The following is a 27,970-nucleotide window of genomic DNA, read 5'->3' on the forward strand; positions in this document are numbered from 1 at the left end:
TTGATGGAGTAATTCTGCAGACAAAATGCCATGAGCCACAGTGGGTGGCACTGATGGAGGAAGGAGAGATTGGGTGAAACTGCCAGTCTTTCCTTGCTTATTAAAAACATTTATACGCAGCTTCTCCAGAGATTGCCCACAACTAAAACAAAACACAATCCAAAAACCCTATTAAGAATAAGCCAAGGCATAAAAAAACAGTATATGACAAGCATTGAGCAGCCTAACATACTGACAGTACAGTCCTCAGGCCAGAAGCAGACCACAAAATGTCTAAAATAGGTAGGTCCCCTTAGTTAAAAGCCTAGTGCCTAAAAGAAAGTAAGGCAAGTACCAGGTGAGTCTTCCAAAGGCCAACTGCCAGCTCTGAGAAAGCTGCATCCGATTGTCGCTTGTTTCGCCCCTTGCAGCTGAGAACTGTGAACTATCTTAACTAGCACTCAGGACAATAACAAGAGATGGACATCACTGAAGCCATTTGGGTTGCTAAAGGTATGAGCATATGTTAAGGGCTGTCAAATGATTTCAGACTTATGGTATCCCTCGGAATTAATGAACTCTAAAACATCCTATGGTTAACAGCCTTGCTCAAGTCTCCCCAGAGAGCCCCATTAAAGGTAAGAACTGAAAACTGAAAGGTTGCTGTACTGCATATCCTCCACCAGCAGGAGACAGAGCAATCTCTTCAGTCTTATAATCTACTCTGGCCAATTTCAACATTATTCAGCATTGGGGGTGGGGAGTTGGTTAGACTCTTACATCTTGGCAGAGATGAGTGATAAATGTCTCAATTAAGGACCTCTGTAAGCTTTTTTATCCTTCCCAAGGCAAACATATAACCAGCAATGATACAGGATTAGCTGTACAGCTTCCCCAAAGCTATGTCAAATGTCTTGTAGGCTTTGCTCATCTCTGTCCACTTCAATAACCACCTTCTACAGCAAAAGTTATTGTGGAGAGGACACTGCACTCTCCACTCACAAGCAAAGCCTTTGTTGGGTAATCAACAGGCTCAATTGTGACATCAAAAGGGCAAAGGTGACTGACTCCCCATTAATTTGCTGGATGCAGTCTCATTGGCCAAGATGGCTTTAGCTTTAAAATTCTGAATAGATGGGGCATGTCTTGGACCAAGTTAGCAACAATCAACAGAGACAAAAATAAAGATTTGTCTAAATATTAATAAATCAGAATTTAGGTTTCAGCTATAGGTTTATTTTAGAAATAACCTGGTTTAAAATATAAAATGAAATTAATATGAGCATATAATTGGTTAGATATGAGTTTATGACTCTTGGGAGAAGGGGGGAAATCATTGTCAGCATATACTATTATTATTCCTAGAAACAGGAGACTTAAAAGCAGCATGAGGAGCAAATTGGTGACAATTATTCCTGCTTCCATTAGCAGACGTTATTGTCAGGATCTAACTAAGTATTTGGTGAATTACTTTTGCTAGCCTTCCCCTTCAGGTGAGGGATCCTTTTTCCCATGGCTCTTGTTACCTGCCAGTGGTTCTTACCTTTAAGGTGCAGAGACATTACATGCGAGACCTTTGTACCTTCAGGACTGCCTCTTCCGTTACTCACCTCAGGCACTAAGGTCTAGTGACCAAAACCTACTGAGGATCCCTGGCCTCAAAGAGATCTGACTGGCCTCAACCAGAGCCAGGACGTTCTTGTCCCTGGCATTGGCCTGGTGGAATGCTCTGCCAAATTAGTTCAGAGCCTTGTGGGACCTACTGCAGTTCTGCAGGACTTGCAAGGCAGAGCTGTTCCACTGAGCCTACGGTTGAGGCCCAACAAGAGCTGACATCTGATCTACTAGACCTCTCCACTTTCATCTGCACCTGCCAAATGGTTCTCCAGGGAAATTACATCATTCCCTCTCCAATCCCAGAATAGAACTTTTTGGGTAATATTGGTGATTATTTATTCTGAATTTTAATTATAGTAGGTTTTAGATTTATGTAATTTAAATATGTTGTAATTCACTTTGAGTTGGCCAAGACAAAGTGAAATAGAAGTGTAATAAATGATATTAAAAAAATAAAAAAATATATTTTTAAGTGATCACTGGGCTAATGGCATGACATCATCACCAGGAAAAAAACAGGAAGTGACATCACACCTCTTTAGGCAATTTCTAGAGATGTATGCGTTCTTGAACAACCCAGAACACACGCCCTCCTGTCTCTTGTCAAGTGAAACTTAGAGAACCTGGGACTGTCATTTGATAGAAATGATGGCAGGGAGGAGAGTCCATGATAGTGGCCTTCAATATTTCCAATCCCTGTAACTCACATGCTGTAATGTAGAAGCTACTGAGCTGAAAGCAGGTAACAAGAAGTCACATGACATCACAACCAAAAAGAGTCATGTGATGTGAACCAGCCTGTGCTAAAGAAGGAATCTTTCCCACTGCTGGGTGATGTTGATCAACTGTCCAGCTGCTCCTCTCAGTGCACTAATTCAGGAGAGGCAGGAGGCATATGCACCAGCAATAAATCTATCCAAATTCTAACAAAAATTGAGCTCTACAGAGGCTTAACATGCAGCGAGGCTTCTACAAGCTACCTAAGGATCCTGGCACATTGTTTGAACACCATGTCAAATGCACGTTTTTATGGTTATAAGAACCAGTATGCATTTTTATTTCGGAACTATCTGCAAACAACAAATGAGCATTTTTTAATTTAAAGAGTAATTTCAGATACCGATTTATGGTCTCTCAAATTAAGGCAATCCATACTGAAAACAATTCAAGCACAGAATCATAATAAGTATTATAAAACTTTATTATTCTAATTCAGACCTGAACACAAAGTTCTTTGTAAAAGGACAGACAAAACAAGAGGTACTTGATAAACATTTGCTCTGAATGGATAACAGAAAGGTGCATATAAAACAGCTGTATCGCAGAGTTCTGAAATAATCAAGTCACAGCCAAGTAATATATTCTTGAGGATAGCACAATCTGTCTGAAGAACATATGGCAGCTGCCCAAGATTCTAGGTGTTCCTAAAGGCCGTAAAAAGCATCTGATTATTCATGCTTTTAAAGCAAACAACAGGAAAAGACTTCTCAATGTACAAGAAACCATGTTCAAATAACTCTCTAAACTTGCTCAACAATACAAAAAAAAAATCTAATAAGGGGCTAAATGTGGTGAGGACACTGGCCGGTGTGGGCCGTGGCTTTGACAGTTTTATTTCTGATATGTCTTTGTTAACTACAAATGGCTTCAAAAGGTCTGATTGGCTGGTTTGGCAGAGAGTTATCATGTGGATGCTGTGACACAGTTTACTAATGTAACAGGATTATCTTTTGCTTATATATTCCTACTGTTATGATGGTCAGTTCTTAGCCTCAGGAAGAGTGCTATTACTCGAAAGCTCACGCCTTGAATAAATCTTTTTTAGTCTTAAAGGTGCTACTGGACTCTGATTTTATTAATCTAATAAGGAAGTACATCAAATTTTAAGCCCTGAAAAGTCCAAGGGTAGTTCAATGGTAACAAACTGAATGAATGTTTTCTTGCTAAGAGATCAAAATGGCAAGAGACAGCTATATTTAAGTACAGTCCCATTTTCCAGTCCTAATTCTGTTTCAGACCTGTCAGTCCCTAAACGTTATGAGGTGCCTAGCAGATCACACAAGGGACATCTTACCCAGGCTTCACAATAAAACAGATTTGAAGCTCAATGATTTGTTATCAGAATAGTTGTCATTTGCACTAGTCAGTCACAAACCAGGCATTCCCAGTCCCAGAAGAATCTAGTTAAATGAATTCCTACCACCTGATGAGACACTGAGTGCTAAAGATCTACCACAGAAAATGAAGATCCACCACCACAAAATTTTATGATGGAGCATAGACTAATATTCACTTTAAATGTGCAGATTATTTAATATTTATTTAGATCAGGCTTTCTCAATCAGGGTTTTGTAAAAGCCTGTGGGTTCTTGATAACCCTTATAAGGGTTTCCTGAATAGATCTGAGTTAATTAATTTATTTGATTTTTAATCTGACTCAGGTCTTTCAACACTTCTGCTGAAATCAGTGATTCTGCAGTGGTCAAGCATCTCCAATCTTCCACAGTGAAAACAGAGGCAAAAAAATGCAGCCAACTTCTGTGCTATTGCCCTACTATCCTTTAGTAATAACTTCCACCCTTTGGTCATCCAAGGGCCACAGTACCTCACTGGCTGGTTTTCTGCTTATGTATTTGAAGAAATTTTTATTGGTAAATGTGAATTATCTGGTACTGATCACATGAAGCATACCATGTGTCATAAAAATTAAGACAACCAAAGTCTTAATTTTAACTGCTGGCTTTTATATTTTTATGGGATGCTTCTGTTTTCTACCCCACATGCCAGGGGCACAATCTGATACCAGCTGGTAGTGTTCATCTAAGCATGCTATGGGATGCAGACACCACGGAATGAAAGAAAGGTCTACCATGGCCACTAGCTATGGTGACTAAAGTGAACCTCCATGTTCTCCACACCCTTTTTTAGCTTTTAACATAGGGCATAATAAAGAGTAAAGGAAGCTTCAAACACTTGGATGTTATTTTGGGTCATTTTGGTCAGTCTCAACCAAAATGTATTATATGGCTATTGTTCCAGGTTTTCAGTACCTACTGTTGAAGACAGTGATCAGTGTTTACAACAAGCAGCAAGTTATGTCCTTTAAAGAAATATCCTCTTCGCTTCAAAATCGCATATGTTCTTCCTGAAAAAATGAAATATATGGCATAGTTTGGGCTCTAGTCTCATTGTACTTTTCATCAGTACAAGTTACATCACATGACTGCAACTAGCAGAAGCTAATGGAACTTAATGCCTGTACAGCTGTGTAAAGCTTTTAAAATTCCATTTCCATGCCAACAACAGAAGGGAGAGGGATTAGGCAACTACAATTATAAAGCACAGACTTCCTATCTGATTGCAATGCAAAAATGTGGGCATCTTCACTACCTTCCCCCTAGATATCTAAAATATTGCTGTTCCTTACAGCTTTAAAACAGCATTGTCAGTAACTTTGTTTTCTAAAATATAGGACCTTGATTTGTCAGTTGCAACTCATTGTTAACAACTCTACAGTTTTATATGCTGTTTCTCATTTCACTGCTTTAAGAAGGCAAATTAAAATAGTTAACATTTGAACTACAAAAAGAGAAGAGAGCATTTGGACTTCTAATAACCTTTGTGGTTTTATTAATGTCCAGTATGAAACGTTATTTGAGGGTGAATAAATAAAAACCAATGGAATCTACCAACAGTGCAAGTGATAGGGGGAGTAACTGCTTTGCAATTTCTTCTTTTGAATAGGAGACATCTTCCCTGTTCAAGAAAGAGAAACGTGGAGGAAGAAATAGATTTTGAAGGTAAATGATTGAGATGTGGTCCCAACAGAACCAAATTGATTTTTGGGATCAAGAATTAGGCTTCTTTGAGGATGGTTGGTTCACTTGCATGTGATGGGTTTCATCTTACAAAGAAGAATCGAGTTTGGCTAGATTATTGGGAGGGCTTTAAATTGATGTTGGAGAGGAATGGAGCTGTCTGTCAGAGGACTTTGAACTGAGAAGGGGATTTGATAATAAGGAGGCATTTGGGAAATAGATGGAAAAGTCAAAATGATGATACTGGGGGTATCAGACTTGGGGGAACAAGGTTAGTGCTATTTGTGAGTTAACTGCTGTCCAGTTGCTTCTGACTTATGGCAACCCTATGGATTAATGTTCCCCAAAACATCCTATCATGAACAGCCTTGTTCAGTTCTTGAAAATAGGGTTGTGCCTTCCTTTATTGAGTCAATCCGCCTCATGCTGGGTCTTGCCTCTTTTCCTGCTGGCTTCAACTTTTTCCAGCATTATTACCTTTCTCAGTGACGTCTTCTCATTATATACCAAAGTATGATAGCCATAGTTTAGTCATTCTAAGGACACCTCTGGTTTGATTTAATCAAAAGTCCGTCTTTTTGACATTCCACAGTATCCGTAAAACTCTCCTCCAACACCACATCTCATAGGAATCTACTATCTTCCTGTAAGCTTTCGTCATTTGTCCAACTTTCATACCTATATATAATAATGGGGAATATCATAACATGAATTAATTTGATCATGGTCACCAGTGACACATCCTTACAATTAAGCATCTTTTCTAGCTCCTTCATCCCTGAAACTTTCTTCTGAAAATGGTCTGTCTCCTTCTGATTTCTTAAGTGCAGTTTTGGATGATTGTGGAGCCAAGGAATAGGAAATCCTGAACAATTTCAACATCTTTGTCAACATTAAAGTTGTGTCATTCCCCAGTAGTTATTCTTGGTTTTTCAACTGTAATTCTACTTTGGCACTTTGTGCTTTAACCATCATCAGTAGTCATTTCAAGTCTTCATTGTTTTCTGCCAGTAATGTGGTGTTATCCACTTAGTATTCATTCTACCAATTTCCATTCCACCTTCAAATCTAATCTACCTCTCCTTTTGATATGTTCTGCGTACAGATTAGGGATATAAAATCCATCCTTTTCTTACATCTTTGCTAACTGGAAACTAGTCTTTTTCTCCATATTCTGTTCTAACAGTAGCCTCTTGTCCAGAGTACAGGTAGTGGGGGCATACCCATTTATTTTAAAATCAAACATCGCTTTTCATGATCCACACAGTCAAAAGCTTTGCTGTGATCTAGGACACACAAGTTGATTTTCTTCTGAAAATGTCTTATAGATTCCAGTAACCAACATAAATTTGCACTTTGATCTCTATTGCTTCTTCCTTTTCTGAACATCTGGCATTTCTCATTCTACATATGGTAACAGTCTTCGTTGTAAGATTTTGAACATTACTTTACTTGGGTGAGAAATGAATAATTCCACACTGTGGGCCATTATTTTGCTTTCCATATTTTCTGGCACAATCTTATTATTTTGATGGACTCCATTTCTGTGGCTCTATTGATATCCCACCTATTGTTGGGGATTTATTTTTCCCAATTGCTCTTATTGCAGTTTTCACTTCTCTTTCTAAAACTGTAGGTTCTTCTTCAAAAGATTCTTCACCCTTTCATCTCTTGTATATAGTTCTTCAGTGTACTGTTCTCATCTTTTCTTTATTTTGTTCTGTTCAGTTAATGTATTTCCATTATGATTTTTATGCATGCCTGTGCTTTAAATTTCCCTTTGATTTCTTGGATCCCGTTCTTCCTTTTTTGTTGCTCTCTTCTATTTCTTTACTCTGATTATTATAATAGTTGCTTTTTGTCTCTATGTTCATTATTGGAATGCTCCATTTAAGCTTTAGATTTTGTTTCTGTGACTTTTCATTTCTCATCATTAGCAGTTTTAAGAATTTCATCACTCATCCATCCTAGTCCCATTCAGTTTGCTCACTCCCAGGATTGCAATGTTTAAATGTTCAATTTCTCATTTTATGATTGCAACCTTCCCTTGATTTTTACTTCTGACATTCTATGTTCCTAGAACAGTTCTGGACTTTCCCTTGGAATCCATCCTTTCAGCTTTTGTCCAGTTGTATCATTAAGAATAGCAATACTTGTACTTGTCCTCAGCAGCTGACTGAGGTTCCGTCTTCTAGAACTGTATCTTTTTCATTTCAGATCAACTCATAAGGTTTTTGAGGCAAGAGCTGGTACAAAGTGGTTTACCAGTGTCATCTTCTGCACACTACTAGCTAGGATTAGCTGAAGTGGCACTGCCATGGTCTACAAAAGATCCTCTATCAGTGTCACCTTCCATTATGCTGCTGCCCAGTGCCTATCCCCTCAAGGATTCCTCTGCCCCCATCACCATTGGAACTATCTATTATATTCTGCTGATAAGGCCATTGACCTTTAGGGGGATAGATGCATCCAATCAGTCTGGTCTGGTGTCTCAGCTAGGATCATTCCACTCTGAGTGACTCTGCTAGGAATTTAGACCTCTGACAGTGTTGCTCTCTGCTTCAATTACACACAATCCCCCTTACCAGGTTAGGTATTGGTATACCAATGTATACTAATCCCCAAAGTGTGGGGAATAAACAGGAATGTACTGAATTTCTAATCCAAACAGAGGGATATGATTTAGTGGGGCATTCTCATGACTGGAGTGCAGCACTGGAGGTATACGAGTTGTTTTAAAAGAACCTCAAGAGTTGGACAGGAAAAGGTATGGCTTTGTACATTACAAAAGGATTGTCAGTGGATGATAAACGTGATGGCCTTGTGGAAATTGTCTTGGTAAGAATAAGGAAAGATGCACCAATGGTATTGTTGTTGCAGCTTCCTATAGACTGCCTAATCAGGGAGAAGAGGATACTCTCCTCTTGGGAAAACTGGCCAATGTGTCCAAACAAAATAATCGTGGCTAAGGGTGATTTCAATCTCCCTTATTTATGCTGAAAGACTTAAAGGGCATTATATAAACAGAACAAATAAATAACTAGTGCCAAACATCCAAGGTCCTGCAATTTCTTAAAATGTTTAACTGAATTATAAAAGGGATTATTATTTATAGTATGTGATGATGATAATACAACAGGCACTAGAGTGGGGGGGGGGAACTCTGTGGATGACCTCTCCCTCCCCCCAGGACCTGGAAAGGCTGCAGGCAGTTGTTAGGGAACTCACTGTCAGGGACAGCTCTCACACAGCAGGGATCTGCAGCCTCTGAGGGAAGTGGAAAGAGGAAGGGGTGGTCAGGAATGGGGGACGGAAGGCGATTGGCTGGCTCCCAGACAGGCGGGCAAGCTGGTTGGAGGTGGCAGCACTCGGGCAGGACAGCCACCATAAGTGGGTATAAAGCGCTGAGTGGCACAAGCCATAAGACACGCTCCTCCTTCAAGGCCGTATCAAAAATATATTATGTGGAACAGATAAGCTTTTGTGCGCATGCATACTTCATCATCAAATATAATGAAATAGAATATCTTCATCCACTACATAGAAGTAGAACAAGAACTAGGGGGGTGTTTAATATGCATTAAAACTGGGCAATAATAGCTGAAGATAATAACTGGCTAACTAGACTTCCTTGTGTGGGTTTTTGTGTGTGTAAAAGAATTGTGGAAAAGTCGCTTACTATAAAATAATTGTGAAAAATGAAATCATGCAGAGACTCATGCATATCACACCTAGCATTCTGAATGTCACCTGGTGGGAAAAAATCATTATATAACAGATGTTGTATTCCTGGCATCTGTTTCCAGTATCCTGAAGTGCTCTGCATCCCCGATTTCAAAGAAAGGGCAGCCACTTTGTTCCCCATACATCCATATTATCAATTACAGAAATACAAGACAGAGAGCTTTGAAATATTCAAGTTCAAGACTACTCCAGGAATGGGCTGTTTGAAGGTAACATTAACCTAGTTTAATCTATGCTAATTTACAAGAAGCATTCAGAAAATGTGTGTGTCTTGTACTAGAAAAGATGGTCTGATTCGTTTTACCTTGCTTAGGAAATATATTTGCTGCTGTTCATAACTCACAAGACATGCTCCCCCACATAAAGATATGAATGTGTTTAGGAGAAAAACAGTATACGATTAGGGAGCAACTTTCAACTACAAGCAGCAATGAAAAACAGAGTCTGTCTCAGCTTTATAAATAAGTTGGCTCTGCAGGACTTCTATTTGGCAGCAAGACTTCTATTCTGGCTCGGTTGCCCCCCAAAAGCACGGAGGAAATAGGCTACCAAAACCCTTGTTACTTGTCATCACATTTACCAAGCAAGTCCTTGGGGTGGATCCAATGTTTCTGTGGATGCAAGGACTTCCATCTGCAGTGCACAACTTTTTTGGGTCTTCCTGCTTCAGCAGCCCAAGCTGTCATTCAAAATCCTACTCTTGGGAGAGAGAGGACACTCAGACACAGGGACTGGGAAAAGCTGTGCTGTGCAGGTATAAATCTTTGTGTCCACAGAAGCCTGCACTGGATTCAAACCCCAGACTTGCTTGTTTCTCCAAACCACTACAAAGATCAACAGGACAACGTTCCCAATTTTGTTTAATTTCAGCATTATTTTATCTGTAGGATAAACAGCAATTAAAAAAAACACTTCAGTATCCCTTTTACAGATATACACATGCATCATTTTTATTGAACTGGCAATGTTGTGTCTATTTGATTCTCATTTGATACACTGTAAGAATATGACCATCTTCTCTGAAGTGCGGCTTCAAAATAACCATACTAACTCAACCAGAAGACTTTCACTTACAAAAAAACAATCTGCATATTTGTATATTGTACACATGTTTCAGTTCACAACCCATGTTTACCAAGTGGTAACTGCAATGAGCCCAGCTGGTCATCTCCAGCAGTCCATGTCACACAGCTGAGATATCACATAAAACAGTACCTATTTTATGTATGTATACCACCCTGCCCCCCTAAGGCTCAGGGCAGTTCACACGGAACATAAAGAGTACATGGAACTTTGTTTCTTCATAACATAAGTGAATTGCAATAATAACAGTAACAATAGCAGCCATAACTGAAGGTAACAGTCTAATCCAGCGGTCCCCAACCTTTCTCAGGTCAGGGACCGCCTCCGGGGTGAGGGGAGAGCCGACAGCCCGGGTGCTGTGCAAACGCGCACACGCAGTTGCCGCGCATGTGTGTTTTCGCCACCAGGTGGCGCTAACGCACATGCACGCAGTTGCCGCGCATGTGTTTCACTACCAGGGGCGCCAAGGTGCACGCGCGGCAACTGCGTGCATTTGCGTCACCGGCGGCTGCGCCTGCCTCTTCACTTCCTTCTCACTGGGCGGGGGGAGGCAGGCGCGGCTGCCGGAGTTCCGGTACCGTGGTTGATGACCCCCGGTCTAATCTATAACAGTTTGAACAGGTCCATGGTTTTGGTGCATGGGTTCTTGGGAGGGAGGTACAGGGGTGCTGCAGATGTTACTGATTCCGGTTGACCTCAACCAAATGCCTGGTGGAAGAGCTCCCTTTTGCAGGCCCTGCAGAATTGCTTTAGACCCCTCAGGGCCCTGATCTCCTCCGGGAGCTCTTTCTACCAGATGGGGGCCAGGATAGAGAAGGCTCTGGCCCTGGTTGAGGCCAAGTGGGCTTCTTTTGGGCAAGGGATCCTTAGCCGATTGGTGGTAGAGCTCTTTGAGGGGCATAAGCAGAGACCCTCAGGTACACTGCATATTGGTGACAACCCAGCCTGAACTTCTGTACCAACTGAGCAAGAGGGCACATGAAGATGTTGAATAAAATAGGACTGCTCCCTGTGGGACTCCACAAGTGAGTTGTCAGTGATTTGATGTTCTCTCTCCTACTGCTACCCTCTGTCTACAACCCCAGCGGAAGGAGATCAGCCAATGAAGGGTTGTCCCCCATAATCCGGCATCGGCGAGGCTAAAAGCTTGTGGTTGACTGTGTCAAAAGTTGCTGAGAGATCTAATAGTATCAGCAGTGCTGACCCGCCTCGGTCCAGCTGTCCGTCAGGGTGACTAGCGCTGTCTCTACCCCATGAGCAGGCTGGAAGCCTGACTGAGATGGGCCTAAGACTGAAGCTTCTTCCAGGAATGCTGATAATTGATCCACGACAGCCCTTTCCACTATCTGCCCCAGAAATGCTAAGTGCGAGACTGGTCAATAGTTGTCAGGCTCTCGCAGGTATAATGATTTTTTTTTCCAGTAGTGGGCATACCACTGCTGCTTTTAGTCCAGGAATTCTCCTGTTATGAGAGATAGGTTGATTATTTATTAATGCAAACAAACAAATATAATTTCAACGGTTCCTGAAAGCTTGACTCTAAGACAAACACCAGCCTAAGAAAAAAATGAAAGACATTACATGAGCCACAGAAAGTGGAAAAAATAGGACAGGTTCTCTTATGGATTAAAAATTGCTGAGAGACAGGAAGCAAAGAATAGGAATCAATGGACAGTCCTCAAAATGGAGGTAAGTAATGCGGTCCGATAAACTTCAGTATCAGGGCCGGTACAATTTAGTTTATTCATCAGTGACCTGGAACTCAAAGTTAGTAGCGTAGTATCCAAGTTTGCAGATAACACAAAATTATTCAGGATGGTGAAAAGGAAGCCTGATGGTGAAAAGCTCCAAGAGGACCTCCACAAACAGGGTGAGTGGGCAACAATGTGGCAAATTAAATTCAATGTTTGTATGTGGAAGACGATGCACACTGGGACAAAAAAATCCCAACTTTAAGTATAGGCTAACGAGTCTGTAGTTCCTGAGACTGAGGGGAAAAGATCCTGGGCTCCTAGTGGATAACTGAATGCAAGTGTTAACCCAGTGTGTTACAGCAGTGAAAAAGGCAAACTCTTTGTTAGGGATTGTTAAGAAAGGGACTGAGAATAAAATGGCTGACATTGTAAAAGCCTGTATAATCTAGGGCGGGAGTCGTCAACCAGTACCGGGCCACTGGTGGCCGCGCCTGCCGCTTCCCCTCCCCTCCGCAGAGAGAAGCTCGCCAGTCCACAAGCTTCTTGCTCCGGGGGGTGTGTGTGGAAGAGGCAGGCATTGCCGCTGGCATGCTGGTGGCCGCAAATGCACATGCGCAACAGCTCCATGCATGCTTGCTTGGGCAGCGCTGCCGCATGTGCGCAAGGCCCGGGCCGCTGGCTCTCCCCCCACCCCCAGAAGCGGTCCTCAACCACGAAAAGGTTGGGGACCACTGATCTAGGGTACAGTTCTGATAAAACTGCACAGTTCTGATAATTTCCATTGCAGAACTGGAAAACATACAGAGATGGGCAACCAGGGTGGTTAGGCGGGTCAGAACATACTCCCTATGAGGAAAGACTGACGAGTGTGAGATTTTTCATTTTAGAAAAGAGACAGCTAAAGGAGGAGGACATGATAGCGGCTTATAAAATTATGCATAGGGTGGGGAGAGTTGCCAAAGACATTTTTCTCCCTCTCCCAAAAATACTAGAACTTGAGGGCATCCAATGAAACTGACAGGCAGTAGGTTCAGGATGGATAAGAGGAAATCCTTTTTTACACAGTGGTTAAAATATATAATGCTGCCAGGAGATACAGTGATGACCATAGGAATAATCCGCTTTAAAATGAGATTATATAGATTCATGGAGAATGTCTATCGATGGCTACTAGCCATGATGACTAGTTCATAGGCATGTTCAAAGGCAGTCAGTATTTGAATCCCAATGCCAAGAGGTAACATCAGGGAAAGGCCTCAACTTCTAAGCCCTGCTGTTGGCACTCCAGAGGTTAACACTGAGGCCAGTGTCATAGGGCATGTACTACGTTAAACCAAACTTGAAATAGAAGCTTGTTTAAAAAGCTCACAACTGGTTTTACAAACCATTGTTCATTATATAATAGAATATAGATAGAATATATAGATTAATAGATATACATTCCCCCTCTCTCCAGATTCTTAAATTACCCCATTCCCTTCTCATCTGAATCTCAAAATTACTTTTATATTTAACAAAGTTTATCACTAGATTATCACTATGTCAATACTTTCATTATTACATATGCTTAGCAATTCTACAAATCTACATTGGCAATTGACAGGTCTTTATATGCTTCTCACTACAGATTTATCTACTGTTCTCATAGCAGACTCCTCAAACTTTGAAATTGATCTGCTCTTCCAATGTGACATTGGCTATTTCTGCATACTTAGACATTTTAGCATTCCAGTCTTCTAAACTCAGGCAAACAGGGTTTTAAATGTTGCTGCATAACTAGTTTTAGTTGCAGCCACCATACATGCAAATACCTCTTCAAATACCTTTGGTAGTTTGTTAGGTAATATTCCCAATAGCATATTTCTCCGGTCCATAAGCAAATTGAATTTTAATACCGTTTTCATTCTTCCACAGATTTCTTTCTAGAACCTTTTAGCTTTTTAAAGTCCACCACACATGATAAAAATGTCATATATTTCTTGACATTTCCTATATTTTCTGTTAGAATTTTTATCCACTTTCTCACTATCCTTAGGAGTGACGGTCCATCTAAAAAACATTTTGTACCAATTTTCTCTTAACATATACTTGGCTGAAAACTTGGGTTTGTTTCTCCCATAACCAATCTCATTGTGGCATAGGTATTTGGCTCCCTAAAATTTTGCATCTGTTTAATCATGTATTTTTTCACTTGTTTTGTTTCAAATTTAAGTAGTAACATATATCCATCATAGCAAATTATCTTTTTGCCTAGTTATTAAAACTCAGTCTTTTCTCTTAAGGCTCCGCTGTCCATGTTCATTGCTTTTTAAATCCTGAAACTGATTGGTAATAAATTAACCAATGAGCATTAAATCCTTCATGTTTAATATCTTGCTAAGGCTTAGATTTCCCTTGAGCATTCAGCATATTGCTATGGGTTATAAAGTCATGTTTGTTTCTCATATTCTTATCGCAGTAAGTATTAATTGGAGACCTCAACAGAGAATTTGGGTGATTTTACTTAGTGATAAAATTTGGTGGTTTTATGTTATAGTAGTTAAAGTGTGAAAAGTTTTTTATGCACTTTGTACAAGCATAGTGCTTCAGCTCTTGGGCATCCATCCCAGAAACCAGAAGTTCTCTTTTTAGCGTCTTAGTTTTGGACAGTGCTAACAAGTTCTTGTGCCAGTCAGATTGTTATTCTCCAACAATAAGTATGTGTTATTCACATTTCTCTATGAACAGCATCAAATTCAAGGTTCCAAAAAAGGTGAGTAAGCCAGCCTCTCATGAGGTGTTTAAAACTGTCTCTGTAGAATTTCATAAGCCTAAGAAATAGCTGTTTGAGCCCCCTCGTTACATTTAGGACATAAGCACTGCCTGACCGCCTCTACTGACTTACTTTAAAAGAAGAAAGCTTGAGGAGACTAGTCCATTATGCATGTCCTAATCTGAACTTCAATATTGTTTTGCATAGACGCCTGTCATTTTAATTGACCTTTCACATCTTCATTTGATCTTCTATTGCAGTGGTCTTCAACACTTCCAGACCCAGGGCCTACCTGTACCACTCAGGCAGCAGCATGAAACACCCTCAGCTGCAATCACGTCATGTGACAAGAAATCACAATGCATCAGAAGATAAAGAGCCAGTGTTACAACGTCATTGGTAGGGGATCAATTTTGCAATGCAATGACTAGGGGATCAATTCTGCAATGCAATGACTAGCAGAATGGTCAGCCTAGGGTTGCCAGGCATGGGCTGGCAGCCAGTGAAAGACAAGGGAGAAAGCACAGGGACATGGGCAGGGGTACTATAGGACACATCACTTTCACTGACAACCAGAACTGATGTCAATCCTCTCTAGGGGTTGTGGGAAATATTATATTAAAACCAGAGAGTTCCTAGCAATTCTTAGAGAGATGTCACTTCTAGGTTTCCCTTGGAAGTGATATCTGGCCAATGAGAACTGGGAGAAGGAGATCCCTTGCTTCCACCTTGAGATCGGCAGTCCTAAACCAGGGGAAGAGTCAGATTGCAACAGAAGGAAAGAATGGGAATAAAGAGCATCTTGGTCAGTTGCAAAATTATCTCCTGGTTGCAGATGTAAGGTTTGAGTATGGCCAGAGCCATGAGCTTTTTGTGAGTCTTTGAACTGGGCAGCTACTAAAACACAGAGCAACTCAAGACTTTAGTGCTTGTCTTTATATTACTAATATATTATTATAGTATTCTGTCCTTTAGGGAGAAAAGGGTACAATTAATAAACCAATCAATAAATATAATGCAGCTTTTTAAATTTGCCTCTTCTAAAGAATCCTGTCCAATGTTAAAACCTTTTTAAAACACCACTGATTTGTTTCCCTCTTATTTTTTATATTTTTTATTGAATATCTAAGTTAAAATGTATTTGAACACGCCAGCTGTATAACAAGTAAGTAAATCTATATTTCATGCATGGACTCAAATCACCTCCTTTCTACCCCACCATTCTGGGACGACGGGTTAGGACTGCTCACATGATTCTTCCTTCCTTCATTTTATCCTCACAACCACTCTGTAAAGTTAATTAGGTTCAGAGGCATCAGTCAACAGTCACTCTGGATTTGAATCTAAGCCTCCTAAGGTCTCTCTTCTCGCAAGGGGTTAATTAACTTGTATAATTCACAGCCACAAGGTGGAGTGATAACTACTAGTTTACTCAGCATTGAAAATGGATTAGATATATTCATCATAGATAACAACTATTAATAGAGCTATCTCCTTGTTCAAAGGCAGCAGCAAGTTCCAGTGCTAGGGGACTTCGGCCTCCATGGCCTGCTTTACAGAGGAATCTGACAGGCCACTTTGTGAAACAGGTTGATGGACTAGGTGGCACATCCTTCTGACCCAGCATAGCATTTTTTTTCTGTTCGAGTCCTTACCCAACACATTATCCACTACACCATGTTATCTCTGTTGTCTTCTTTGACTGTTCTAAAGACTTTTCCAGATATCCAAAGCCACCAGTCCATTAGCCCAGCTGCTAAAGCATATGATTAGATTCTGAGCAATCAAGAAATAATATTATAGGGATGGACCACTTCACTGGGAAAAAGAAGATTTCTTTCCATAGGAAGTGGCACTGCTTCTAGCTATGAGTCCTACCGTGCCACCCTAAGCAGATATATCCTAAATCAATTAGCTTAGATGGCTGTAACTATCTGTACTGTGAGTTATTGTCTACATTTGCACTGACAGACATCCATTACATATTTTCATTTTGAAATTGAGCATATATACAAAGTAAATATTTGTGCAATTCTGACAGCTAAATTTGGAATTATGTAACTCCACCAGTATTTATGAACAGTATCACACAAACTGTTATACCACTCCAACCCTGCAACGCAGAACTATTGAAATCTGTATGCATAATTAGGACTGAGAGTGAATCAATAATTGGTTTCCAATCAATTTTTACACTACTACCAAAGAATCCCTTTCATGCAGAAATATACAAATACCTAAATAAAAGCAAAGTATACATACAATTACAATCCAGATCCCATATAATACTAAAGATATCACCATTTGCTACTCCTACAAAAAAACAATAAAAACACACATACACAACAAAACACACAAACAGGATATTTCACTAACTGAACCCACCCACATGCTAGAAATGAGCAGTTATATCCAGATTTTGATACACATAAGAAATATGAATGCTTTTAGAAAAAGAGAAATTATTTGAGCTCTAAAAAAAATAAAGCTGTTTTACCTTCTGTAGTAAAATTCCTTCCTGAACAGCAACGAAGCACAGCAGAGTTTGGGTTGCTCTTCTGAAGCTGTCTCTCACGGTGGCCCATCTTCTTCCCTCTCCTCCTCATTTTAAGTCATCATTTTTCTCCGCAGGATCTGTTGTCACAGGAATATCTAAACACAAAGCAGTACCAGTCTCTATGTGAAATGTGACAGTCTTGTTAATGGCAACATGGCAAGTTATGTTGCTGGTCTACATATCATTTTTAACAACTACAGGAAAAAACCACAGAGCTTTTTACACACTTAAGAAATAATATTTCATTAAATGTTCTTCAGCGGTTATGGAGACATACCCATGATGTCCCAAAATAGATCCTTGCATATATTTTACACTTGTAAGTTACTTCAAACAGACCATTATAAGACAGCAAGAGACCTTATTAAAATCCAGTCCATTTTCATACCCTTAGGCAGGCCAAATCGAATATTATAATGAATTGACTCCTGAACAGAAGCATCTGTATGAGCCCACACTGTACCTAGCTCCATTGCCTAATAACCTGGAGTGAGAACATTATAGGAGGGTACATTCTGAGGCTAGTCTAAGATTTATACATCTTCTACTCTGATTGGCAACAGAAAACAGGAGAAAGTGAAGCAACTGGAGGTACTGCATGTGTTGTCATATAATAAAATGAAACTCTTTTTACAACAGAATCAGATGGATAGCCATATTGATCTGAAGCAATTGGACAAAGTTTGAGTAATGTTACCTTTAAGACTAACAAAGACAATTCTGGTATACTCAGATTGAAACTTTGTTGGTCTTAAAGGTGCCACTGGATTCAAACACTGTTCTTTTAAAAACAGACAAGCGTTTTCCTGAACCAAGAGGCGCCTACAATGTGTTTTATTTTAACAACTATTCACTACTTACCATCTCAAAGAGAAGTACAAGCTCACAGCTAACACTACTGGATTAATTTTTAAAGCAGAAACAGTGCAGAGTTAAACCCTTCTAAACCTTCTGAAGTCACTACGGTGTGAGAAGCATCATCAACATATTACTGTAACCATGTACAGAGAGTTTGAAGCATGGAAGGGAAGGGGGACAACTTACAGGCCCTACTGCAATCCTGAGAACTGTGGGAGTGAACCTTGGCACTTAGCCTTGAAACAAACTGGCATCAATACAAAGATGCAGCCAGAAGAGGGTTTAAAGAGGCAGACAAGATATGGCTAGACCAGCTGCTCCACACCTCCTAGCACAGGATACTCTAGTCCAGTGATTCTCAACCTTCCTAATGCTGTGACCCTTTAATATAGTTCCTCATGTTGCAGTAATCCAAAACCATAAAATTATGTAAGTGTTCTTTCACAGAAATTAAACCAAAACTGACCAATGGCATGAAGATCCATTGTTCAAGACTGTATATAATTTTTTTCTGGAGTTTCTCAAGTTCAGGTCTGCCTCTTGTCCCACCATGCCAATCACACTCTTTTCCACTGCTCCAGGCGGACGAATGCTCCATCTTGATCTACCCCGCAAGGCTGTTGAGTGGATGGCATCCCCCTGGCCAAGCTGCTTACCCTGCTGCAACCCCTGTGACAAGGTCATTCGACCCCCAAAGGGGTCTCAACCCCCAGGTTGAGAACCACTACTCTAGTAGCTGCACCACAGCAAGGAACAAGGTCAGCCTGCTACTTATTTTGAAGACCAGTTCAAAGAAATTATTCTCAGTACAAATGGATGCAATCTAAGAAATTAGGCCATGTGGTATTCTACTTTAGGCATCTCTTGCTCTTCCATTCTCACTTTTTCATACCAGTTATTAAACTCCTCCTGTAGTGATCACATGAGCCTTGAACAGGACAAGCTATTGAGAGCCATCTTGGTGTGGTGGTTGGCAGCCTAACTTGGAGAATTGGGTTGAATCATCACTCCTCTCCATGCAGCCAACTGAGTGTCTCTGGGCCAGTCACAGTTCTCTCAGAGCTCTCTCAGCCTCACCTACCTCACAGGGTGTACTTTGTGGGAAGAGGAAGAGTAGGCAATTGTAAGCCGCTCTGAAACTCCTTTGGGGAATAAAAACTGAAGGTACAAAAAAACAGCTCCTTATGTGATGAGAACACATGTTCAGAATGTTACGGTGTTGCAGAATAACTTCATGAAAATAGCTCTAGATTAACACCTACATCTGTTATAATCTTGAAAGTTAAAAGTATGTTCAGTCAATATAATTCCAAATGTGTCCTGGCATGCAAAGAAATTGTATCTCAAGCACACATAGATTAATTTCACATTAATGCACTGCAAGGCTCAGACCACATTTTGTACTTTTAAGTGAAGAGCTGCCAGCACAGAACAAGTCCACCTATTGCTATTATTCTGTATTTTAAATGTACCCTCCAAATTAAAAGAGGTTAAACTCAAAGATGAGTCACAAATCTTTGAAAATTAGAGCTTCACCTCCATAGCACTTAGGACCTCAAACCATCTTGTTTATTCTCTTCTTTCAACTTGGATAACTGAGTTCAGGCATTAAAAACCTGTTTCACTGCCACGAGCAACAATTCCATTAAACAGAAGAATTTTGCCCTGGATTACTAGCCTAACCTATAGGACATACATCTTCCAGGCACAAAATAAGGATATTCCATATGATCCTTCACAAAAAAATTCCTCTTGACCTTTGCTGACATACATCTCTTGGGCTTTCTCTAAAAGTCTGCCGTAAGAAAAGCACTGTAAGGGACCTTCAACATGCACATACCCCAATCCAGCAGCAATGTGAAGTTCATATTCAGCAGTTTCACACACATTGCTCCTCAAACAAGCTCCAGAACATGATGCCTTCTATGTGCCAATAAACCCACAACCACTCTATTACACCTTGCTCTACTACATATCTGTTTTTTCCAAGGAGGCATCTCAGTCTGCCTGTCTTCTGTCATCCTTGAAGTCTCCAGCCTTATAACTCAGAATGGTTTTCTTAGCCCAAATTCCCATGCATCCCATATAAGCCATGCACTGAATGGATGCAGGTTTAGAGCACCTAAAGTATTTTATCTATCCATTTTATCACTTAGGCTGCTTATGTGTTGCCTTTCCAGTTCAAAAACTGCTCAAACAACTTCAGCTTGTACAGTATAATTAGAACTGTAAAATCATAAAAGCAAGAAATTAAAAACTAACATGCCAATAAAACCACAATTTAAAATCAAGGTAGGATTTAATTTTAAAAGCTCTTGCTGTAAAGCTCCTCAGAAGACCTGCATATGTGGTACAACATTTGAGGTTGACAGTCTCAAAGATATTAAATAGCTGCTGGGAACACGTTCCTCTGGCAACATGGATTCCCACAGCCGAACCGCAGACACATATGGATAGAGGCAATCCCTCAGGCACACTATGCCAGCTAGTGCTGAGGCAGGGAAAGATAGCAAAAGAAGGCTGTTCCTTCATGCCGATTTGGGCTTTATGACAAGCCATTGTAGGAAGTAACATACTGTAGTAGATTAACATTTGGCCTGCTCCACCAGGATTCTTCTGTTCTTAAGTAATCCTCTTTTCCTTACAAACAGTTCCCTTTGGAATCCAGCCTCACAGCACACAAAAATCAGTCCTGCATTACCATTCAACTTCCCAACCTTTCTTCCTCACACACCACTCCCTGCCAAAAGATTCTATGCTGTGTGGTGGTTAGCACTGATCTTGGATTTGGGAGACCCGAGTTCAAATCCCTTGTTAGTCATGAAGCTCACTCACAGTCCAATCCCATGCCATCCCAAGCCTATTAAACTGGAGCAACTGTGCTCTGCACAGCACTGTACTGTGAATAAAGGAAGGGAGAGCCATGTGAGCCACCCAGAGTTCGTTGCAGGAAGGGTGGGATAAAAGCATGATAAAAAAGGTAAAGGTATCCCCTGTGCAAGCACCGAGTCATGTCTGACCCTTGGAGTGACACCCTCTAGCGTTTTCATGGCAGACTCAATATGGGGTGGTTTGCCAGTGGCTTCCCCAAAAGCATGATAGTTTCCGTCAATTCCCTAACAATTCTCTCAAACCCTCCCCCCTCCCAAGCACTCCTTCCTGTTCTCCTTCCCCACAGGCCCCTTTATCAGCCACCCCACAACTTCAGTTTCTGCCTTCATTCTTTTGGCACCTGTTTTTAGATGCTCAGGTCCAAGGACATGTGTGTTACAGTTCAAGCACCATGCACACAACTGCCAGTCTAACAGAAATACGGACATCCGTACTTCACCAAGAAGTTCAGGGGGTGGATGTGTACTCCTTCCTCCCACCCACTCCCACTGTAGCTTCCCGATCACACTCCAAGGCCACCAACTAGAACACCCCAGGGCTCTACTCTGGCCGGGGCAAACGCCTGAAAAACAGGCGGAGCTGTAAAAACGACCATGGACTGGGGGGAAAGGGGGTGAGAGCCCTCCACGCCAAAATCATCATTATTAAAAAGAAAACAAAAACCCGCCCGCGCAAAGCACCAGGCAGCTTGCCCTCACACCCCAGTCCCTTTAAACTTACCAGCCAATCTCCCAAACTGGATCTTTCTTTCCCTGGCCGTCGCTCGCCCCCGCAACCCCACTGCTCCTGGACAAATAGGCGCCACTGAGCCCTGCTGGGCCCCCTCCCGTCGCATCCCCCACTGGCTCACCTTCGGGGCAGAGACCCGCTTCGTGGTCCTTGAAGCGTCCCTCCCTAGGCAACCTTAGCGGTGCCGCAGGAGGGAACAACCGACACTCGTGGGGGTGGGGGTGGGGGTGGCTGCCCCCCCCCTCGGCCGCCTCTCGCACCAACCCCCGGCCTGTGAGACGACCCCTCAGCCCAGCCCAGCCCAGCCCCCCTCCGCCAGGCTCCTGCCAGCCGCCCAGCCCAGCCCAGCCCTCCTTCCGCAGCGAGCCCAGCTTCCGTGTCTCCCCTCTCCCCCCCGGTCCTCCCCTACCTCCTCCTGGGCCCGACGCGAGCGAGGCCACTTTCTGCCAGCCCCCGTCCTTATTCTCGGCCGCCGCCACAGGAAACGCGCCAGCTTCAACCCGGATGCGGGAGTCCGCCAGCACAGGGCAGGCTAGGAAAGCGAGGGGAGGAGCCGCTCTAGCCGCCCGGCCAACCTTCCTTCCTTCCTTCCTTCCCTTCCTTGGGCTTCGCTCCCGCCTCTGACAGACAAAGGAGGCTCCGGAGTAGGGCTGGCCTTTGGTGGTGGGCGTGCTGGGGAATAAGGCGGGGCTTGCTGGCTGAAGGGAGGTCTTGGGCTGAGGTCTAGTAATTGCCCGACCCCGATGCGCGTTTTACTCAGAAGTAAGTCCCATGAAGTTCCCTAGGACTTACTCCCGTACATGATAGCACCTTTAAGACCAACAAAGATTTATTCAAGGCACGAGCTTTCCTGTGCATGCAAAACCCTCAGTTCTTTGCTAAAAGACAATCTAAAGCTAATATAAGGTTGCATACCTACCGTGTACTTGAAACATAATAAGCGTGCTGAAGCCACATATTCATAGTCTGTAGAGGAAATTCTTCTTTCTCCACCATATCAGCAGTGGTAGGCAGGGTAAATAAAAGAAGATACAGGAGGATAGTCATTGAATTGGCTGTTATGATTGCAGAAGCAGCTGCCACAAGGTTTTCGGATGTAGCCTCCTTCTTCTGTTGCGGGATTGCTTGTGCCTTATTGATCAGAGCTTTGACATCTCCCCACTTGATCTGCTGGCTCCGGGATTGCATGGGCTGTCAAACTGTGTGGGTCAGCTGCAGACTGAAGTTGATGACTGGGTTCTCCAGACCTTCATGTCCACCATCTGTTGTTGGTTTAACACACCATGCCAGAACCCAGAGTAGAAAATGCCTGTCATACCCTCAGGGTACCTATCAGGATCGGTAAAGCCACATGTCCTCTTCCCCATGTTATTACAGGCAAAGGTCCTTTCCAGGCAAGGTCTGGAGGTTCCCTGTCTTGTGCACTGGTTGGGACTGTGAAAGCAAACTTCTGTGGAATTTAAAGAATGCTTAACTGCTGATAATCCTGGGGAATGAGATTAGGGTTGTATGTGCCACACTGAAGTGGTCCCATGGGTTGAATGTGTTTATTAATTTCCCTAAGATCATGTAGTAAACACCACCTGCCTGATTTCTTTTTAATCACAAAACTGGTGTATTCCATTGACAATTGGATCTGCTTATATGTTCTTCTTGTAACTCTTCTGCTACCAATTGCTTTAATGCTTGCAACTTCTCAAGTGGTAGAGGCCAATGATTAACTGAAACAGGCTCCCAGGGAGCCATGTGAAGGACAAGGCAGTAGCCTTAGACATTTAATTGAATCTGTAAGTCCTCCCCCCCCCCATGAAGCCAGATGGGTGACCTTGGGCTTGCCATGACACTGATAAAACTGTTCTGACTGAGCTGATATCAGGGCTCACTCAGCCTCACAGAGTGTCTGTTGTGGGAAGAGGAAAGGGAAGGCGACTGTAAGCCACTTTGAGCCTCTTCCGGGTAGAGAAAAGCGGCATGTAAGAACCAACTCTTCTTCTAATTAACAACTTGCTGTCCCTTTGCATTTTGATCATAGGTAACGGGGCAGACTGCTACAAGATCAGCTAATTCTTCTGCTGAAAGATCAGAGCTGGTCTTAGCCTGCTCCACCATACACAGAAAGGCACTTTTACATGGCATGGGAAGAGGGTCAAGATCAGGATCCAGTGGTGTTGATGTTACTGGCAGCCCAGGAGCAGAAGGAATAATTATAGAGGGACACTGATACAAAAGAGGAGGTGATAGAGGTTCATAGAGTGTTACTAGAGGGCTGGTCATTGGTCCAAACTTTTCAATATCATCCTGGCATAGATGCCAAGCATGCAGTACTTCCTCATGGACTCGAGGCTCTGTATGTAATACACACCCTATTTTTTCCCAATGCTGCAAAGTAAGTGACCCCTTTTCAGGGTACCATGGGCATTGGTCTTCTATTTCCCTAGCCAAGCGTATCACATTCTGTTGTAGGCATTCATGTCTAGTCTTTTTCAAAAGAAATTCCAATTCCTTATCATGTTGTTGTTGTGCTACACTACTATACTTAGAATCATAGAATCATAGAGTTGGAAGGGGCCATACAGGCCATCTAGTCCAACCCCCTGCTCTACGCAGGATCAGCCCTAAGCATCCTAAAGCATCCAAGAAAAGTGTGTATCCAACTTTTGCTTGAAGACTGTCAGTGAGGGGGAGCTCACCACCTCCTTAGGCAGCCTATTCCACTGCTGAACTACTCTGACTGTGAACATTTTTTTCCTGATATCTAGCCTATATTGTTGTACTTGTAGTTTAAACCCATTACTGTGCATCCTTTTCTCTGCGTGTCCTCTCCTCTGCAGCCAACGGAAACAGCTTCCTGCCCTCCTCCAAGTGACAACCTTTCAAATACTTAAAGAGGGCTATCATGTCCCCTCTCAACCTCCTTATCTCCAGGCTGAACATTCCCAAGTCCCTCAACCTATCTTCATAGGGCTTGGTCCCTTGGCCCCAGATCATCCTCGTCACTCTCCTCTGTACCCTTTCAATTTTAACTACGTCCTTCTTGAAGTGAGGCCTCCAGAACTGCACACAGTACTCCAGGTGTGGTCTGACCAGTGCTGTATACAATGGGACTATGACATCTTGTGATTTTGATGTGATGCCCCTGTTGATACAGCCCAAAATGGCATTTGCCTTTTTTACCGCTGCATCACACTGCCTGCTCATGTTTAGCTTACAATCCACAGGTACCCCAAGGTCTCGTTCACACACAGTGCTACCTAGAAGCGTATCCCCCATTCAGTAGGCATGCTTTTCATTTTTCTGACCCAGATACAGAACTTTACACTTATCTTTATTAAATTGCATCTTGTTCTCATTTGCCCATTTTTCCATTGTGTTCAGATCTTGCTGAACTCTGTCTCTATCTTCTGGAGTATTTGCCAGTCCTCCCAATTTAGTGTCATCTGCAAACTTGATGAGTACTCCCTCCACCCCCTCATTCTAGATCATTAATAAATATGTTAAAAAGTACTGGACCGAGCCCTGAGGTACCCCGCTACTCGCCTCCCTCCAGTCTGATGAAACACCATTACCGGGATCCAAAGATGATTGACGCATCTGAAACCCTTTCTGGGTGAGGTAAGTCGGGGTCTGTTCTTCAGATACTTGAAGTCCCTGCTTCGGGCGCCACTTGAAGTCACAACACACAAAGCTTGCTTCTCTCTATGCTAGATTGCTGTTTCTTTTGAGCAGGCTAGCGTAGATCAAATAGAAACTTTACCGCACACATCAATGGACACAATAGTTTGCAAAAGCTTATAGCTATGTACACATTCCATTGCTATCAGATTTCAAGATGCTGTATAGCTTTTGAGCCCAGCACAGCTAATTGCAGGAAAGCATGGTTTCCTGATGACTTACCAGAGACTGACCTGCTTTTGCCTAGGTGTGCCCAACAGCAAAGAGCAAAGAGCAGAATTTGGCAAATCTCTACAGTCCCTCGAGCTCAGTGGGGCTTGATTCTGTAAACATCCTGAGGAAGTTTGCATTGTGTTCTGGCTCTGGGTCTTGGACTCTGAATGTGCCTGTGTTGACCTCCCTGACTGTATAAATATAATGGATAAAAAATGTGTAAAACACTAATGCATATTGCTTCCTTTCTAGAAAAGGCTCATGACTGCCTGGAAACAATTCCCATTTATCTGGAAGTCCTTTCCTGCAGATCAGATGAGGGGGGCGCATTCTGCACCTTCTAAGAGGTGCTTCCATCTGTTCATTTTGTATGGTCCAGGATTGAACCCTGTCAGTGAAAACTGGGTCTGGGATATGACAACCTGCCTTTGGATGTGAGTGCGCTGATAGCTTGGACATTATTTGAGAGTTGCTGCAATCTGTTGCTGCAATCAGAGTGGATCAGGTGACACCATGAACCAAGAGGGTTCTGTAAAAATGCAGGCTCTAATCTGGTTTTCCTGATTGAATTTCAGTCCTGATTGACCTCTAGTTGAGAGTCTGATCGTATGAGGATGGCTCCCGTGTTGATAGTACTTGTATTGCTATCAATAATACCAGATATGATTGTTGTTATCCGTTCAGTCGTGTCCGACCCTCGGTGATTCTAAAGGAAAGTTTTTGCCATTCATTTCTGTCAATTACTGCCTCTTTAGTTGGTTCATGGTCATCCCTTTATCCCTCTATCGGCTTTGATCGCGTTGAGCCAGTGGATCCTTTGGTGATCACATTTCTTTTTGCTGCTGACCATGCCGAGCATTAATGATTTCTCCAACGAATTTGATCACATGATGTGTCCAAAGTAAGTGAGCTTTCGCCGTAATATCTAATGACATTGTTGGTTTGCTCCTCTCTAAAACTATCTTGTTGGTAACTTTGGCTGCCCATGGTATTCGCAGCATTCATCTCCAATGCCTTAATTCGAAAGCATCTATTCTCCTCCTGTCTTCCTTCTTCAGGGTCCAGCTTTTGCATCCATAGGTTGTTATGGGAAAGACAATGGGGTTGACTAGCTGGCACTTTGTATTCAGGCTGATATCCTTATCTTTCCATATTCAGTTCATGCTTAACATTGTGTTCCAGCCCAGTGTTATTCGCCATTTGATTCACGGCTGCATCCACCACTTAGAGTGATCATAGAACCAAATATAAAATAAGGGCTTTTTTCCCCCTGTCCCCCGCATACACAGACCTTACAAGCCAGGGATTAGGTTGCATTTCTTAAAACATCAAACCTATGTTATTGTGGAAGAGCTTCTGTTTCTGAAAATAGTGTGATAATTAATGTCTTGATAATAACACATGTATACCTTTGTTTGTGTATGCAAGGGCACATGTAATCCTCTTATCTGATGATTTTCAAATGTGTTTCATATTATTTCCTCCATGGAAGCCTTTTCTTTGTATGAAATACATAATAGTTAATTCAGTTTTCAATTAACACACATTATTTCCCGTGGCTGCAGTCCTATGGATACTGGCCTGGGAGTAAACTTCATTGAATTGTATTGGAAACCAGCTGAACCCACAACTAATTCTGTTAGCTACTTTATGACAAACTGGAACATGTCAGGAAATGTTAACTTCCACTGAGTGTATTCCTTCTGTTATTTAGCTTCCAATCTTTCTTATTTTGAATGGCCTCTTCCCAAGTTAATTTTTTGAAAGAGGTCAGAATATTTTAACAATTTTCTAAATTGAGAAAGATCAGGCTTCTGTTTGTCAAAAGCCAGTATTCATCATCAGAAAAGTATGAATAAAAACTGTGGAATCACCTCTGAGCAGACAACAAAATTTGAGTCCAATGGCACCTTTATATCCCCCATGTATTTTAAAATGTATTTATTAATTATATTTCTGTACTGCCCTCCCATGAAGCTCAGGGTGGTTTACATAAAACGTAGAGGTATACAGTGAATCGTTATAACAATAACAATAATCCAGTAATCATAACTATGAACGATAACTGAACCAAAAGACAGATTTTGTTATTCTAGCAAGGAACTAGCCAATCTTCATCGTCATGCTGTATATTCATTGAGACACGGTTTACTAATTTACTACTAATTTACTCTCTCCTTTTATCTCTATTATTATTTGTGTTCCATTGTCTGAGGAAGTGTGCATGTACCTGAAAGCTCACACCTGGAATAAATCGAATTTTGTTGTGCTACTTCAGACCAACACAGGTATCCACAAGAATCTGAGCAGATAGTTTAGGATTTAATCTCTGTACATTTGAATTATAAATATTTTCCTGAAC

General features: G+C 41.9%; 1 protein-coding gene across 6 annotated transcripts in view; it reads right to left on the reverse strand.

The window, feature by feature from the left end:
* Window positions 1-22,662, reverse strand: part of RNF41 (ring finger protein 41) — a 39,918-nt gene extending 17,256 nt beyond the window's left edge. Inside the window, exons 1-3 of one of the 6 annotated variants that reach the window (XM_077328537.1) lie at window positions 22,133-22,352; window positions 17,185-17,339; window positions 4,647-4,741 (exon numbers count right to left, since the gene is read on the reverse strand). The gene's annotated coding sequence lies outside the window, so the exon portion shown is untranslated. Of the gene's footprint in view, window positions 1-334; window positions 733-759; window positions 971-4,646; window positions 4,742-17,184; window positions 17,340-21,714; window positions 21,832-22,132; window positions 22,353-22,642 lie in introns of those variants that run through there. The other 5 variants (XM_077328536.1, XM_077328534.1, XM_077328535.1 and 2 more) reach the window with 5 other exon arrangements.
* Window positions 22,663-27,970: the final 5,308 nt, after the last annotated feature.

This window comes from Paroedura picta, chromosome 3 (genome assembly GCF_049243985.1).
Source record: "Paroedura picta isolate Pp20150507F chromosome 3, Ppicta_v3.0, whole genome shotgun sequence".
NCBI lineage: Eukaryota > Metazoa > Chordata > Lepidosauria > Squamata > Gekkonidae > Paroedura > Paroedura picta.